Source organism: Harpia harpyja, chromosome 5, assembly GCF_026419915.1.
Source record: "Harpia harpyja isolate bHarHar1 chromosome 5, bHarHar1 primary haplotype, whole genome shotgun sequence".
Lineage (NCBI taxonomy): Eukaryota > Metazoa > Chordata > Aves > Accipitriformes > Accipitridae > Harpia > Harpia harpyja.
The window spans coordinates 75,759,040-75,776,720 of NC_068944.1; positions in this window are offsets into that span (position 1 = coordinate 75,759,040).

A 17,681-nucleotide genomic window follows, 5' to 3' on the forward strand; every position below is an offset into this window, starting at 1 on the left:
AAGCCTCTCAGATCAGGATCTAACCCAGTAAACCTGGCCAAAGGGACAATCAAGTGACCTATAAAGCCCCTTCTTAATTATAGCGTAGCTTCTGGGGCAGGGAAGAGACAGCAGAAGGGATACTGCTTGAAGAATATCAGTATGGGAGTCATAAATTAAAGTAATTTATAATATTTAACAATTTTAAAGTTTGATACTCTCACTCTGACTGTTATCTAAGCCATTCCCTGACACAAGAATTCCTCCACGTGCAGAAAATAACGTGAAGAACATTATTTGTTCTGTTTAAAAAAACAAACCAAAACTAACCTGGTCTTTACACCTGAACTCTTACAAGGACAGCAGAGCAAAAATCTCATTTTTGAACCTGCATGCAACACCTTTCCCTATATGAAAGTCACTCTGTGGCATCTGACGCACAAGTTCACGGTTATGGAAGGCAAAGTTTGGATGACCTGAGGGCTAAATTATGGCCACCTGTCCAGGCTGTGGAGCTGGCAGTCGCCCTGCTCAGAACGGCTTGTTGGATTTGAGCAATGCTCTCTACAGCAAATGGAGCCACAAAAAACATCCTCTGCTGTCTCCTGCAGTTCTGACATTGAGAAACTCCTTGCTCTCCTGGAAATCAGGCACGCAAAAATCCCGTTGTGCAGCTTCAGCTTTTTTAATTGGTGTAGAGGAGCTGAAGAAGAGGGTGAGAATGCTGTAGAAATGCTGGGCTAGAAAAGATTTCTGGTCAAGCCGTTTCCTCAAGAGGGTATTGACTTGGATTGAAACTGTGCCAGTCTAACCTTTCCTTAAATATCTCTGCTGATGGAAATTTTGCAGCTTCCCTGTTAATGTTTAAATAATTTCTGTAGGGTTTTGCTTTCTTTTCCTAATTGCTTTGTAAATTTAAATGCTTTAACACTTTTGCATTTCTCTCTCAAGCAATCCATTCCATTTTTTGTCTTCTTGAGTTTCTCTGTTTTGCCTGTACTGTTGCTTCTTCAAAAAGACCAGATTCTAGCCGTGGCTACATGTGGACAACGTGGTTATGTGATGTGATCTTCTTTAAATGCCTTGTATGTTTATCTAAAGATAGAATCAGACTAAAAGACCTTTTTTTTTAAAAAAAACCTAAAATTTTTGCCAGGTCATTACATAGAGGAAAATTCATCTTCTAATCAGAGACTGTCATATGCCTGTAGGTTTATGGTGTAAACCAATACCTGTGGGACTTTTAAACATTAGACAATTAATTGCCCGTAAAACCTCTGTTTCAAAATCTGAGGTGCCTTGTGCTGCTAATGAATGGTAGAAGACATGTTGCATTTCTTTACTAGTGGAATCTCAGATACCTGTTTGGGAATGCCATAGACTAGCAGAGTACTTGCATTGTACTTTGATACTCAGTGGGAATTTAAAGCACACAGCAAGATATACTGGTATTTCTTTTTAGTTTCAAATAGTCTCTTTCCTTCATGGTTGATTTCTCTCCAGAGCATAACAAAAGGACAGCCAATAGCCCAGGAGCCCTGTTAAAAAATTCTTAAGGGATGTTGGCATGAAATTCTGACTCTAGTGAATATCCCATGGTGGACATTTGAAAGGTAAGCATTGCTCAGATATTTATGTTTTGAATCAACCTTATCTTGCCTTCTCTCCTAGTGTCTGTAATGACTCATGGTACCATTAAGGTCACTTAGATTACACTTCTTGAATAGAGGCATGAAACACTGTATATCATGTCCCCAATTCTTTTCTTTGCAAATGAACAGTATTTTTCACCTGGCCCTTCCTTCCCGTCAGTGTTAGATGCTGTCCAGATAAACTACCAACAGAATGTTCAGTGTGAATCCTTAAGGGCAGCAAATCCCCTTGTTTGTTGTCAGAAGTGTCACATTATTCTTGTTTGCATCCCAGCAATGGGATTTTCCAGCTCTCTCTGACTGAAAGATATATCTGGTGAATCTATTCATTAGCTACTTCTGGAGGAGGGATGTGGGCAACCACAGTATTCAGCAAAATGCAATGGAACTCATATGTGAAGTGGCTGGCACGAGAAAAGCTGCCTCTCTGCTATGTCTTTTGGTGTCCTTGAGCCTCTTAGAAATCACTGCAAATGTAACAGGAGTGACAGACGTCACCATTAGCATGTTAATATGCTTTGCACTTGATGCCAAGCCTTGATGTCAGTGCTGGAGAACAATCACAAATTTGATGTGTGCTGATCCCCAGCATCTCAGAGGGATATTGCTGCTGAGCAGGGAGAAGTCACTGTGTGCAGGAATGGGAAAACAGTCAGTTGGTGTCATTTCTTAAACACCTTCATCATGCTGGAGGATGGGAGAAAGCTGGGCTATCTCAACTCTTTTCATATGGCTGAGGTATTGTGCTGTGCCAAAAAAGCATTAGCAGGGCAGAGCTGTGGAAAGAGCTTTTGAGAAATGACATAAAAAGTTGTTTTGTGAGGCTCAGTGCTCTGGACAAGATTAAATTGGATTTATTGCTTGACCAGAGAGCTGTTTGTGAGGTTGGGGTCTGTACATCCAGCACCTGAACTGTGATCCGACTTCTGCAAACAAATAGTTTCTCCAGGCCTTCACGGCTGACAAATACACCCTATGGTTGCGGTCCTTCTGAGTGCAGATCGTGTACCAGGGTTAACTGAACCAAGTTCAGTTGCTAACGTGGTCTAAGTTTTTTCCCAGAAGTTTCTGAGTAAACAGCTATTTATCCTCGGTCTTGAAAATACAAACTCAGCAATGGACTTTGCCATGGGGGTGATAATTTTTAAAGCAGTGCTGTTTCTCTCTAGAGGTATGTAGGAGTTCTCTTAGACCTCTGTTGTAATGGACTATAATTACCAGTGCTACTGCATCTTTATTTAACATAGTTGTAGCATAGACAGTGGCCTAGAAGATGCAGCTTCTCAGGCTTTCTGTGAAATATCTGGGAGTCATATAGTATGTCCCACATTTTCTATTTTGAAAATGGCTCAATTCTGGTAAGACTGATCTCTTCCATTGGTGGATATTCCGATATCTTCTATCGGTGGGTACTTGGGCTTCATCTTCTAGCTAGCAGCTGGTTTCCAGAAAAGTCACATCTGATTTGCCTTCCTGATGAGTGCAATGCCTCCTTATCAATGTCACAAGAAAACTTGTTCAAAGTCAAGTCCAGGCGTTGACACTCACATGGAATTAGTTTGTCAGATATCTACATTACCCTTGTGCCACATTCCTTTAAACCTGCAGATGTCTGGAGCAATTTTATGTAGTAAAAGTACAATATTCTCCTGAGTGTGAAGACCACTGCTTAAGCAATATAAAAGGTGATTTTTCCACCATTTGATCTTTCAGTGGGAAAACTAGGGGTATCGATAAAATCCAAATGAACTCCAGGTTAAGTTAATGCCAATACCAGTTTCTGAAAAATGAACTGAGGACAGTTCCAGTTGTAATATAGTGCAGCCATGAAAACTTCTGCATTGATTTTCACAAACCCAACTCTAACCCACAAATCCACCAGCTCATCCTCAGTCACAGCTTCCATCTGCTCTTGTTTGGATGTCTTGCCTCAGTTCTGCTGAAGTCTGTGGGTTCTTGGGTGTTTGACCCTGCACTTCTCTTGACTTTGAACAAGTTTTCTTGTGACATTGATAGGGTTGAGGACCCAGAGGTGGGATTAATTTCACCTACCTTAGATGGTGCCTGCATTTCTATCAGTGTCAGAAACACCAAGCTCACCTTACAGGCACTGCAGAGGAACAGGCACTATCCGTCTGACTAATTTTTAACATTTTTCTTCACTTTCTCTTCAAAATGTAAGAAAGTTCAGGAAAACTTAAAAATAGAATTGTTTTCACATACTAATATTTCATAAGATGTTCAAGAAAGAAATTTAAAAATTGTTAGACAAAAGTTCATTTCACATTTTCAACAAAAGGCTAAATTTTAATAAAATAAAAAGTTATGAACTCTAATTATAACATTTCATATTTTCATCGATACTCAGACTGACTGCAAACGTAGGCACAATGAGGTGTCTTTTACTGACACATCCAGAAATAGTTTTATCTATAAAATTTCAGTGACGTGGACTAAAGAACAAGTTGTTCAATTCTTGGAAGAGTTTTTTACTTAAATGTTACACTTTTCTTTTCTTTGACTGTAGGAAGGACATATAGTTGAACAAATGAATAAAAATAATAAAAAGAGACAATGTAGAGACCTGGAGAATAAATGGTATTCAGGTTGTGGAATTAATCTAAACCCTATATTATGCTATGATTATCTCAATGGCAATACCTCTGATCTGCTTATGATGTAAGTGTTAATATACAAGATGTGAGCAACTTAGCAAACCTGAAAAAAAATCCCAAGTGCTGGTTCAGGCAGCATGGGGTGATAATACGGGGAGGCTGGTGTGGAGATGCATGGTCCATGCAGTCCTGCTGGGACATCAGCAGGAACAGCGTGTGCAGTGCTGACATCCCAGTGTCAGAAAGATGCTGCTGCAGTTTAATAAGGTGAAACACAAACAATCAAGGAAGTTGGATTTCTTCGATTTCAGAGAGATGCAGGGGAGAGCTAGTGTAGCTAATTGGATGTTCAGCCATTGACTAGGTGTGCATATTTTCTTTTTGAATGCAAATTCCTTCTGGGCATAAACTCCTAGCAGGAGAAGAATTAATGGAGGTACCTGGTGGTTTCTGCCTAGACTGTAGATAATTTGAACCTGGTGCTGTCTCTTTCCATTTTTTGTGCAGCACATAGTATAGGGGGTTCACTACTAAGCTGCAATTATTACTATTACTGAAACAGCATATAAAAATTATCCACTTCTCTCTAAGATCTGCAGAGACATTTTAACTTAAATAGTAGACAGCAAATCTTAAGTTACATCCTTTTAATAGAAAAGTACCTAAACTCCTAAAAGTGGCTGGGTGTAAACCTAAAAAAAGATTTGATCACAGAGAGCCACACCAAAATTTCTACTCAGTAAATACGCAAATCACAAAGCACTGCACCACTCTGTCTATTGAAACATGATATATTAGCTGAAAACTTACTGTTGGGTACTACAGGAAGGGGACTTAGCTTATGCTAACTTTTTAATGGTGAGTTTGCACATTTTGGGGGCAATATTTGAAACGGGGATGGGTGGTAAGTTTGTGTAATCAGCCACCTTATCTTTAACTTCTTATCCAATTTCCATTTTGAAAGTCTTTAATGGAGAAGTAAGGCATGTTTAATTGATTGCCATTAAAATCTTCAAAGGAATTGGCAAGATGAAAGTTGTTTCTAATTACTGCATTATGATGTAAGCTTAACGATACACCACTTCTCCAAATTGATTTTATTAGAATTTAAGATGAGGAATTAATTGAGTTGCTGTATTGATCCATTTTATTTTTCCACCATTTAAAATGTCCTCTGAAAAAAAAGCTATTGAGCTGTGGAATAGTAATGAGGACTTAAGAAAGAAAGTCGAAGTGAAGATGAATTGGCCAATAAAAATAACTTATAAAAACCATAATGTGATGGCAGAATATAGTGGCAGAGACCAATTTATCTCTAGGTTAATTAGGGTAAATTAAGGTTAATTCTTTTGTTATTTAACTTTTATTTCTTTGTCTCACTTCATCCTACCTGTTTGTACTAGAATAACTACTTGTTCTGGTAAAGCAGTATTCTGCAAATCTCCTTCCAGTTCTGCTAAATTTTCCTTTGATGACCTCTTTAGAATTACCCCCAAAACCTAAAAAACCCCTCGATCCATATATTTAATTTTTCCTAAAAATCGTCTCAAGGGTATTTAAGATTGCTTTCTTGGTCTTATTCTCTTAGAAATGATTCCTGTTTTTTCCTTATTTGTCAGTAAAAGACAGCTGCTTTTAGAGCATGAGACATGTGCTCCATGCTCTCTCATGTATGTTCTCTCAGATACGGGCACTGAAGATATCCTGATTGGGTTCATTTTAATCAGTTGCTCTTTGTCAACAAAACTGTAAGTACCAGGCATGCGTATGCTTTTATTGTACAACAGCTGTACAACTACACGTGGACACATCAACTCCGAGAGGGTGGTTTAATGGAACACATCTAGTTCTTCAATGAAGTGGGTGAGGCATGCCCATCAGATCTGTTATGGTGAAATAAGCAGCAAATTGGTCTTATAAATATAACCCATTAAACAATTTTAAACTGACAGTTGTTTCCTGTGTTGTACTGGGGAAGCTATTCATAACATCACAGAATGGATGAAATAAGAATGGGTCTCTGGAGATTATCTACTACAAACCCCTACTCAAGTAGGTCCAGCAAGAGCAGATTGCACAGGACTGTGTCCAGTTGGGTTTCAAATATCTCCATGGATGGAGACTGCATAACCTCTCAGGGAAACCTGTATGATCACCAGGGAAAAGATCATCTTTGTGTCCTGTGCTTGCAGAGCACAGCAAACAACAGGGTCTCATTCTATGTTTAGAGCTAAGGGCATGGTTTCACCCCGTTCTTCTTCATAAATCCTGCAAACAGAGCTTTTCCTCTCATTTTTCTCTTAACTAAAACTTGTCAAATTTGAGTGAAATGTATTCTGAGGGTTCTCCAGAAGTTCATTGCTGTAGCTGATTTGAGGAGTGCTGTTTTGGCTTCGCTGCTTGTGTTGGGCAAATTAATTGTTGTATTTGAGATTTCAAAGTTCACACTGATGCTTTCTTTATCTTTCCTATTGATTATGCAAACTGGAATATTCTGTGTATACAAAGAGATTGCAATGTAATTAAATACATGATTTATAATTGTATTTTAAGCTCTGATACAATTTAGGAGAAGCTGTGTCTATCTGAGCCTTGAAGCTGTAAATTCGAGGCTGAGTTCTGCTAATACTTAAAGCTGTAACACTGATCAGAAGGAAATGAGAATGGACATACAGGAGATGTTAATTATAACCATGCCTGGTTTATCCTTGGCATTTATATCTCTTCATCAACACTGCTATCCTTCCTTTGAAGACAGAAATCCCCAAATCAATGATGTTCTCATTCCCTATGCAGGGAGAAGAAAAATGGCAATGAAAATGTATTTTAATGGTCACCTCAATAAAAAAATTATCAGCCTGAAGGAATATTCCTCTCTTCCACTGGAAAGACTCTTCAGCCAAGGGAGAATGATGCTGGCTTTCTAGCCAAGTGGGGCTCTGGGAGATAATTTGTCTCTTTTGTCCCTAAATAATTTACACATGATGCAGAGCCAGTCTATTTGCAGCCATATAGCAGATACTTATCAAAGCTCTATCTAATTAGCTCCTTTGTTAAAACCAGTAATAGCCTCTTGTGCTAAATAACCAGCTCTAGTGGTCATGACATCTCACACATTTACTAACGAGTGACATTAGCATGGATTAATTGACAAAGTGATTGCAGAAATGGAGTGCTGTATTCAGGAGGAACTTTAATGAGTTCCTAAAGGATCAAAGACTCTTTTGGAAGTTCAGATATTGCCCATTTCTGAAGTTCAAACACTTGACCGAAGCTACTAGCATTTGGAACATTGTACTACAGGAGAAAGGAGCGTGTTCAGTAACAGTCCAACAAGGGAAATAAAAGTAAGCAACAAATATCTCAAAATCTGGCTTTTTTAAAATTCAGTTTTCAGTTAAGGCACCAGGTGTAAAGCCAAATAATCATGTTGAGTTTTAAATGAAATGTTAATTAGAGAAATCCTCAGTGAAGAAACAGACCTAAGAGGCAGCCAGGAAACACTCATTAAATAAGGAATGATGGCTTGGTAGGGTAACTAGGTAAACTTTAAAAAGTTTTCTCAATGGTAAATATCAAATTCCTTTTTGTTTATATGTTGCAGAAATATGGTCTTAGCTCCCAAATGGCCAGATACCTGCCTCACCAAAGAGACACTGAACAGCTGCTGAATGAACACAAGTATTACTTGATTGCTTAAAACTAAAAGTAAAATTAAGAGCCATGAGTCTTTACAACATAAAATGTAACTATTTCTCATTTACTTACTCTCTGGCTGAGGAAGGAAATGTGATGGAACACAAGAGGGCTTGATTAACGCCATCTAATTTGCAGTGCCAATGAGAAAGGCTCCAGCAGAAAAGCTAGGAGGGTTGACGGAAAACTTTGAGGGTCTTGATTTTATTTTGTCCCTAAGCTCTTTGTAGTGGAGTAGTGACACCATGCAGTTGTTATGTCTCTTTCTTACATTGCCATGCATGTGCACACACACACATGTGCATATATATATTTGTATGAGTTGCTTCTAAAAAAACTCTGGAGGCCAGAAAGGGAACTATTTCTCTTTGGAAGTGTAACTGCTTTCATGGGTTGTATAGTCAAACGGTGGAAATAAAACAGTATTTTATGAGTTCTTGAATAAATTGCTGCAATTTATTTCACCACTGAGCATTTGACCAAAGAATGTTGCTAAATGCAAGCTAATGAATTCACCAGGGAATGAGAACAAAGTAAGTATATTTTGTGAAGCATCAATTAAGGGCTGCAGTCTCTTTTTCTTTGTCCATTTTCCTCTCTTTCCCACTTGTTTGTAGATCTTATCTCACCGCAGAGCAAATAAGGCTGCATCACTGCTCTTGAAACTGGTACATGCTTGGCTAATGGAGTGGAGCAAGGGGATTATGCCCCTGAGGAACACCACTCGTCACTGGTCTCCACTTGGATATTGAGGCATTGACCGCAACTCTTTGAGTGCAACCATCCAGCCAATCCCTTATCCACCGTGTGGTCCATCTGTCAAATCCATGTCTCTCCAGTTTAGAGACAAGGCTGTTGTGCGGGACAGTGTCAAATGCTTTGCACAAGTCCAGGTAGATGATGTTCACTGCTCTTCCCTTATCCATCAATGCTATAACCCCGTCATAGAAGGCCATCAAATTTGTCAGGCATGATTTGCCCTTAGTGAAGCCATGCTAGCTGTCACCAATCACTTCCTTATTTTCCATGTCCGCTAGCATAATTTCCAGGAGGATCCGCTCCATGATCTTGCCAGGCACAGAGGTGAGACTGCCTGGCCTATAGTTCCCCGGGTCTTCCTTTTTTCCCTTTTTAAAAATGGGGGTTACATTTCTCCTTTTCCAGTCAGTGGGAACTACTCCAGCCTGCCACAACTTCTCAGATATGATGGATAGTGGCTTAGCCAGTTCATCCGCCAGTTCCCTCAGGACCCACGGATGCACCTCATCAGGTCCCATGGACTTGTGCACCTTCAGGTTCCTTAGATGGTCTCGAACCTGATCTTCTCTTACAGTGGGCATTTCTTCATTCTCCCAGTCCCTGCTTTTGTGTTCTGTGACTTGAGCGGTGTGGCTGGAGCATGTGCCAGTGAAGGCTGAGGCAAAAAAGTCATTGAATACCTCAGCCTTCTCCATATCCCGGGTAACCAGGTCTCCTGTTTCCTTCCAGAGAGGTCCCACATTTTCCCTAGTCTTCCTTTTATCACCAACGTACCTATAGAAGCTTTTCTTGTTTCCCTTGGTGTCCCTGGCCAGATTTAATTCTATCAGGGCTTTGGCTTTCCTAACCTGATCCCTGTCTGCTCAGACAGTTTCTCTGTATTCCTCCCAGGCTACCTGTCCTTGCTTCCACCCTCTGTAGGCTTCCTTTTTGTGTTTGTGTTTGTCCAGGAGCAACTTGTTCATCCACGGAGGCCTCCTGGTGTTTTTACCTGACTTCCTCTTTGTTGGGCTGCATCGCTCCTGAGCTTGGAGGAGGCGATCCTTGAATATCAAGCAGTTTTCTTGGGCCTGTCTTCCCTCCAGGGCTTTTATCCGATGGTCCTCTACCAAGAAGATCCCTGAAGAGGCTGAAGTCTGCTCTCCTGAAGTCCAGGGTAGCGAGCTTGCTGTGTGCCCTCCTTGCTGCTCTAAGGGTTTTGAACTCCACCATTTCATGGTCACTGCAGCCAAGGCTGCCCTTGAGCTTCACATTCCCCACCAGCCTCTCTTTGTTGGTAAGAACAAGGTCCAGCATAGTACGTCTCCTTGTCAGCTCCTCCATCACTTGGAGAAGGAAGTTGTCATCAACACCTTCCAGGACCCTCCTGGATTGTTTATGCCCTGCTGTGTTGTCCCTCCAACAAATACTGGGGTGGTTGAAGTCCCCCATGAGGATCAGGGCCTGTGAACATGAGGCTGCTCCCATCTGTCTATAGAGGGCCTCATCTGTTCAGTCTTCCTGGTTGGGTGGCCTGTAGCAGACCCCCACTATAATGTCACCTGTCCTTGCTCTCCCTTTAATCCTGACCCATAAGCTCTTGGTCGGCTCCTCATCCATCCCAGGCAGAGCTCCATACACTCCAGCTGGTCACTGACATAGAGGGTGACACCCCTCCTTGTCTCCCCTCCCTGTCTTTCCTAAAGAGCCCGTACCCTTCCATTCCAACTCTCCAGTCATAGGAGGCATCCTACCACATCTCTGCGATGCCAGTAAGATCATAGCCCTGCAAGCGTGCACATGCCTCTAACTCCTCTTGTTTATTCCCCATGCTACATGCATTTGCTTAGAGGCAGTTAAGTTGGGTCCTCGATGAAGCTGACTTACCAGCTGGAGTGGCTGGAATTCCTTTGTGCTGCTCTTCAGGTGCTCTCCTGCTCACCTGTGATCCCTCACCAGGCTCTGGGCATCTATTGCTGGCACTGGCATCAAACTGGTAGGAGTGGGATGGATTGTCCCCTCCTCTGGGAACTTTAGTTTAAAGCCCTCTTCACCAGCTTGGCACGCCTATGACAGAAGATGCTCTTCCCCTTCTATGATGGATGGACCCCGTCAGCCCCCAGTAGACCAGGTTTCTCAAAGCGAGTCCCGTGATCTAAGTAGCCAAACCCCTGGCTGTGGCACCAGTTCTGCAACCATTTATTGATTCGCCAGATTCAACTGGCCCTTTCAAACACCTTTCCTTTGACTGGGAGGACTGATGAAAAAACTACCTGCACTCTAGAGTCCCTTACCACCACTCCCAGGGCTCTGTAATCCTTCTTGATACTCTTCAGACTGCTCCTGGCAGTATCACTGGTGCCCACGTGAAACAGCAGCAGCAGATAATAGTCAGTAGACTGTATGAGGCTTGGTAGTGTCTTGGTGACATCCCTGATACAAGCCCCGGTAAGCAGCCCACCTCTCTAGAGAGTGTGTCAGGTCAGCAGATGGGTGCCTCTGTACCTCTCAGAAGACAGTCACCTACCACTATCACCCATCACCTTTTCTTAGTTGTGCTGGTTATACGGGGAGCAGGTCCGGCTGCCTTACTCAGCTCCAGCATCTCTCCTGATGTGACGGGTCTCTCTTCGGTCTGCAGAGCGGTGAAGTGGTTCTGCAAAGGCACCTCAGGCTTTGGAGATGCTGCTGCAGGTCCCTGCTGTTGCAAGCTTCCATTCTTCTGCTTTATTGGCCCCCTTCCCTTCCATGTGTGCCGGTGGGGGAGTTTTTGGCTGTTTAGCCGTGGGCTGTGGGACCACTGCAGACTGAGCTTTGAACCAGCTATCTAACTCCTTCTCAGCCTCCCTGATGTTACGCAGCCTTCTGTCCTGGTTTCAGCTGGGATAGAGTTAATTTTCTTTCTAGTAGCTGGTATAGTGTTATGTTTTGGATTTAGTACCAGAATAATGTTGATAACACACTGATGTTTTCAGTTGTTACTAAGTAATGCTTAGTCTGAAGTCAAGGATTTTTCAGCTTCTCTTGCCCAGCCAGCAAGAAGGCTGGAGGGGCACAAGAAGTTGGGAAGGGACACAGCCAGGACAGCTGACCCAAACTGGCCAATGGGGCATTCCAGACCATGTGATGTTATGTCTAGTATATAAACTGGGTGGACTTGGCCTGGGGAGGGATCGCTGCTCGGGAGCTAACTGGGCATTTGATGGCAAGTGGTGAACAATTGCATTACGCATCACTTGTTTTGTGTTTTCCAATTCTTTTATTATTATTATTGTCAATTTATTATTGTTATTATTATCATTTGTTTCTTCCTTTCTGTCCTATTAAACTGTTCTTATCTCAACGCATGAATTTTACTTTTTTTTTTTCCTGATTCTTTCCCCCATCCCACTGGGTGGGGGGGAAAGTGAGTGAGTACCTGCGTGGTGCTTAGTTGCCGGCTGGGGTTAAACACCTTCTCACTGTCTCCTGCAGCTCAGCCTCCCGCTGCAGGAGGTCCTCCACCTGGGCACACCTTTTGCAGACAGCCCCAGGAGAAAGGTCCAGGTCCTTCAGCAGCTCCATCTGGGTGGAGGCATCGGCCACCGCTGGGGTGGATGGTGCAGACCCCCCAGCCGGAGCTGCAGCCTTTGCCCTCAGACGAACGCCCACCGGTCTGCCTTGAGGGTCAGGTAGGACGAGTGCCCTCGGTCACAGAACGGTGCCCGGTTGCTGGTTTGTGTGGACTTCAAGCCTCTCCGCCCGGCCGGTGGAACGTCCCTCCTTCCAAGAGGTGCCCTCCCACGCGTCATGCCCTGTTTGTCCGTCCTGGTCACCGTGGTTCTGGTCACCGCGCTCCCGTGGGCTGCCCTTTGTGGGAGTGAGGGGTAGCCGCCGTTACTCCTGGCCCATGCCCGTGCCTTCTCAGCCGCTCTCCCTCATGAGAGCTGCCAACTCCTGGCATGTTTCCACGCTCTTCTGGGGTTTCCCTGGCTCAGGAACCTCCCCTTGCACATCGTGATCCCCTGCTCCGCTGCAGAACGTGCCTGCACCGGAGCTGATCCCCTTGGAAAGTCCAATGTCCTCTCTCCTGTCTTGCTCATTCCAGTTCATGCTTGGTCCTAGGTATCAATGGCATCTCTGCCATGGGAAGAAGTACCCAAGTAATTTCTAAATACTTTTGATGACCTCTTTCTGTCAACACCTCTCTAGAGAAAGCAGGAAGCATTGGGAATTCAGCACAAAACCAGCACAACAGCAATTATGACTTTTCTTCAGGATGTTTAATATACCTATTATCTCATATGCATACATATTTAAATGTTACATGCTTCCTTTTAGGAATAGACTGCTAGTGGTTTGAAGCACCCATAAAACTGCCGGAAAGTGACAGTGCCAATTAATCTGTTGACAGATTTGTTGTTTAAATATTAACAGAATGTTAAGCAAATGTTGGCTGCTGCACTGAGATCCCTTCAGAGCGCTTTCCTCTGAAGTGCTGAGCGTTTCCAGACACTGAAATTGTCCTGGACACTGCAGGGTGGGAAGGGTATCATAAATTTTTAGTCCCTTTTCCCCACGGCTGCCAAAGACACCATAAATATCGTCTACCCCTGTGAAAAAGAAAATATTAGTAAAAGCCTCATGCAGATTGTAAACCCCTTACAGCAATAACTGACGGAGTTGTGAGCTTGTGGAGGGTACAGCAGGGAAGGGCTTTGCCTCTGACTACTTCACCTAGGCAGTAGAATAAGAAATGAAGGCAGGGTGCTGAATTTATTGATCTGCTCAGTTGGTGACGTGGGGAATCTTGGAAAAGCCTCTGCGGAGGAAGGTGATTTTGATGCAAGATCAAGATGACCTTGTGTCGTATGACCTAGAAGGGCCATGTCCTGGTGAATTTGGCTTCCTCAGTGCTCATGGATGCTGTGAGTTGGAAGCAGGAGGTTGGTGGAAGCCAGGTCTAGCTCAGTCTTGTCCATAAACAAAGACATGGAGTACACAAAATGAACATTGATTTCTTTGCTTTTGATTTCCCTGGCCCAACACGTGTACATCAGAGAAGACCTGGATTGCACAGCAACTTACAGACCGTGTGAACTTGAGCAGCAAATTGAGAGAGCATCAACATGACAGTAAAGATGCCTCCTGCTCTGCAGTTTCAGTCTGCTACTTTTCCCATTTCCTTTTTCCATCAAGCATATTTGTGGTTCTAAACAGTTCCTTGTTGTCATTTCATCCTTTTACCTCTTTTATTCCAACAGGTTTCATGTCTCAGAACCCATCCATCATGCTTCAATTCAGTCTTGTATTGCTGCTGGAAGCTTCCCAATTTAATTTCTATTATTTTAACATGTTACATAGTAGTCTGAACAGAATTTGTTGACTCTTTCTAGATGCACATATTTTTTTATTTGATGAAGATTGTGATAAATATGTCTTCAAAGATTTTAAAGTATCCTTACTGTAATCCTACTGCCCTTCAGTTATAATAATAACTCCTTCTTGACTTTTGCTTTGCTGCAGGTTCACTCCTAAATGTTGGTCATTCATTTTAGTTGCACATTGTGGTTCTTTCTATCCAACTTTGAATATGGAAGAAAAAGGGAAAATTATTTCTTTTACGCTAATTGAAGGTAAAGACTCAGGAAAGCCACGTTGATAGCACAGAGTCTGCTCTGGAATTTGTATTTTTCTGACTTTATAAGGGTTTAGGGACAGAGGCTGTGAGCTCTCCTTGTCTGGAATGTTGTTTACAGGAATCAACATGGACAAAAGTTCAGTATTGCTCCACAGTTCATTTCTTGTGCCTGCTCCTCTTTTCTGAGTGATATTTGAGCTGCAGCAAAACTTACCTTTTTTTTTTTTTTTTCCCCAGTAAGAGGCACAGAGTAGCATCACTGCAAAAGAAGAGGTGACGTCAGCTTGAAATGAAGGCTGCCTTCAGTCACAGATGGCTCATGTCACAGTCAGGAGGGAGCATTCAGGTCTCTTGGGTCCCCGTACCTTCCACTGTATAGACATTCCTCTTCATCTAAAAATTCCATTTGTTTTGCTTCCTTTAAAAGTGAATCATTGGATCTGGTTTTTGATTTGTAATTAAATGAAAAGGGAGTAGATAGGCAGAGAGAAAAGGTTCACTAAAACAAGAAAATTTATAGGTTTCAGTGGAATAAAAGCCAATTTGCCTCAAAAAAATTCCATAATAAGATATTGATTACAGTTTTTCTTATAAGATTACTATTGAGTCAGGGACAGCTTCAGTAAATAATACCAAAGATCAAAAATTCTCAAGCTTTAGTTTCACAGTAAAGGGTGATAATTACAGTCTGGAGTAGTTTAAACAGATTAATAACTTCTCTTAGAGAAATATAAACCATGGGGTGACTTATGTTCTTCCCTAGGCAGACAAGATTTGGATATTAAAAAAAAAAATTAGGTGACATAAAACCTCATGTAATTTCCTTATTCTTTTATTTCCTTTATGTGTTTACCCATATTTTTATTTTATTATTTTCATTCGGTTTCTCTCTGATTTTCTGCTGCAAAGAGAAGGGTTATAACAGTGACAGTTTTGACAAGCCATGCTCAAACACACTGTGGGTCTTTTGATGTCAAGGTGGAGGTCCTTGATGCCACTGATTATTTTGACTCACATCCTTTCAAGTTGTAGGGGAGCATGCAAACCTGATAAAGTGTCGGTGGGAACAAAATGCAAGGTAAAATCAAAAGCAGAATTTTCTCTACTAATGCATACGCATGGTTGGCAGGGTCCCATTTTTCCATGAATACTGTGCCTGGTTGACTGTAAATGATTATTACAGGCTCCATACGCAGCTGTCTCATGCCATTTGAGATGCTTTTGTGTATCTCTCTTGGCCTCCAGGTGCTTCTGCAGAAGGGTTTGCATGATCAGTAGGTTTTCTGCCATAGCTGTCAGTCCTGTGCAGATGTCTCGCACACCAAAGTGTCTCAAGGCACTAGCCGTTTACGGTTACGCAGTTGAATTTCACCCCATGGCAAAAACGGCAAATAAAAAAAGTGAAGTTGTACAAGTTAATCACAAAAAGCCTGTGCTAGAGTGCAATGGTGAAAGTGAGGACACAGGCAACGCTTACTGGAGGTCATACCTAGCACATCCAGGATGCTTCTGCTTAACTAACTTAGTGCAGAGGCAATTTGCAGGCTGCCACGCCTCCAGGTATACCAGATAATCATGTACTATCTGCAAGGTGAATTGTAGCACATCAACAAGAAAGGAACAAACTAGCAAATGCAAAATAAGGATTCATAAAGGTGGATGTTATGTTTAAAGGGAGCAGTGGTCTTTGAACTGCTGGGAGTCGACACACAGCTGTCTAAGAAGCAATGCACCACATTTCTATTTTCCTGAGTAATGACTACACAAATGGCAAGTCTATTACTGAGCTAGTTTTATGAGCCTGGAAAGGAGGAGAAGCAAACAATAGGAGGAAAGAAGCAACAGTAGCTGTACAGGGAAAAAATTGCCTATAGTCCTCACCACTGATGTGGAGGAGGACTCAGCTGCCTACCCTATCATCCCATCTGGGTGAAGATAGCTCTTGTCACCAAGTCCACAGCCACATGCCTTACAAAGCATACTTACCTTATGTGGCTCACTTCAAATTTCTGCCCTTAGTAACAAGTGCAATTAGTAATATTGTTGCACAACTAGCACTGCCAGGGATATACATAGAGATAGGTGATGAAGGTTAATGTACCCACGTACCAATTTCTGTGGGCTAGGTGCTTTTTCTCAGTGTCAGATGAAAGTATCCATGTTGCCTGGCTTGCTGTATGTAACAGAGTTTATAACCATGCACGTATATTGAATGCAGTGGGGCTTCCTCTGCAAGAAATCTCTCGAGCTCAGTCTAAGGCTGCACTTGGCTTTGAGAGTTGGGATTTGAGAGCCTTGCTGTACATGCACTTAGCTGAGAAGGTACCCCTAATCTTTGGGCCATGGGTGGCAAGTGCAGAGCTTGCAAAATGTGTTAACAAGCATTGAAGTTCTTGTTATGATCTTGCTAAACTCTTTTTTGTACATTTAATAAAGTTGTTTTTTACTTCTCCTCTGAAATCTTTTCCTATGCCACCAGTACAGAATTCTCACTATTTGAAGGGAGAACTTGGCCAGCATTTCCTGTATCTTCTGTGGAAAAGGAGTGTTATATCATATATTAATAGCCTCATCCAGAAGGAATATCTTAAAAAACCAGCGAGATGATTGTTCCAGAAAAGGAAAAGAAAAATCAGGGTCAGTATTACTTTGGCGCTTTTTTTTTTTAAATTTTCCAAGGCATTGCTTTTGAGCAGAGCCTTCCTCTTTCGTCAGGCATGTCTTGCTTCCCCCTTCTTCTGCAGAGATACTAAAACCAGTCACAAGTGTCACAGTGAAATATGGTTTTGAAATATGGTTTTCTCAGCATGGAAATCTCCCATGTTTTTTTTTCCATATGTGTTTTTGCTGTTTTTGTAGTGCCAAGAGCAGTTAACAATTTTGAGGCAGGAATAATGAACCTTATCTTTTGCAAAGAGGGAGTTGTGATCTGGGCCTTGGCTTTTGCCAATGCAATAGACCTTAACGTGCTTTGCAGTCACTCCTGATAGCAGCAACCTATGGCTGGATAGTATCATGGCTGGAAACCAATGCTGTTGGGCGAAAACAGGCTCTTTAGAACAGAAAGTTTTGGACTAATTAGAAACTCTATAAGTCAAACAACAAAACCAGGTGAATCTTTATCCAGACCAAACACCTGAAAAGGCAGTGTGTAACACAACTTGTAGCTAATCATCAAACAATGGCAAATACAGATGGTGATTTCCCTTCAGGAAAACAGAACAGACAGTGCAAATAGGCTTTTTGAGCCAAAGCTACAGATAAATGTCAAGCAGGAAGCAGTTGGTTTAAGAACAAAACTTAGTTAATATTACATCCTGAGAGCAGGAAGAAAAAAAACCCCATGATTTTCATTCTTGCTCTATCATGCAGCAACAAGAA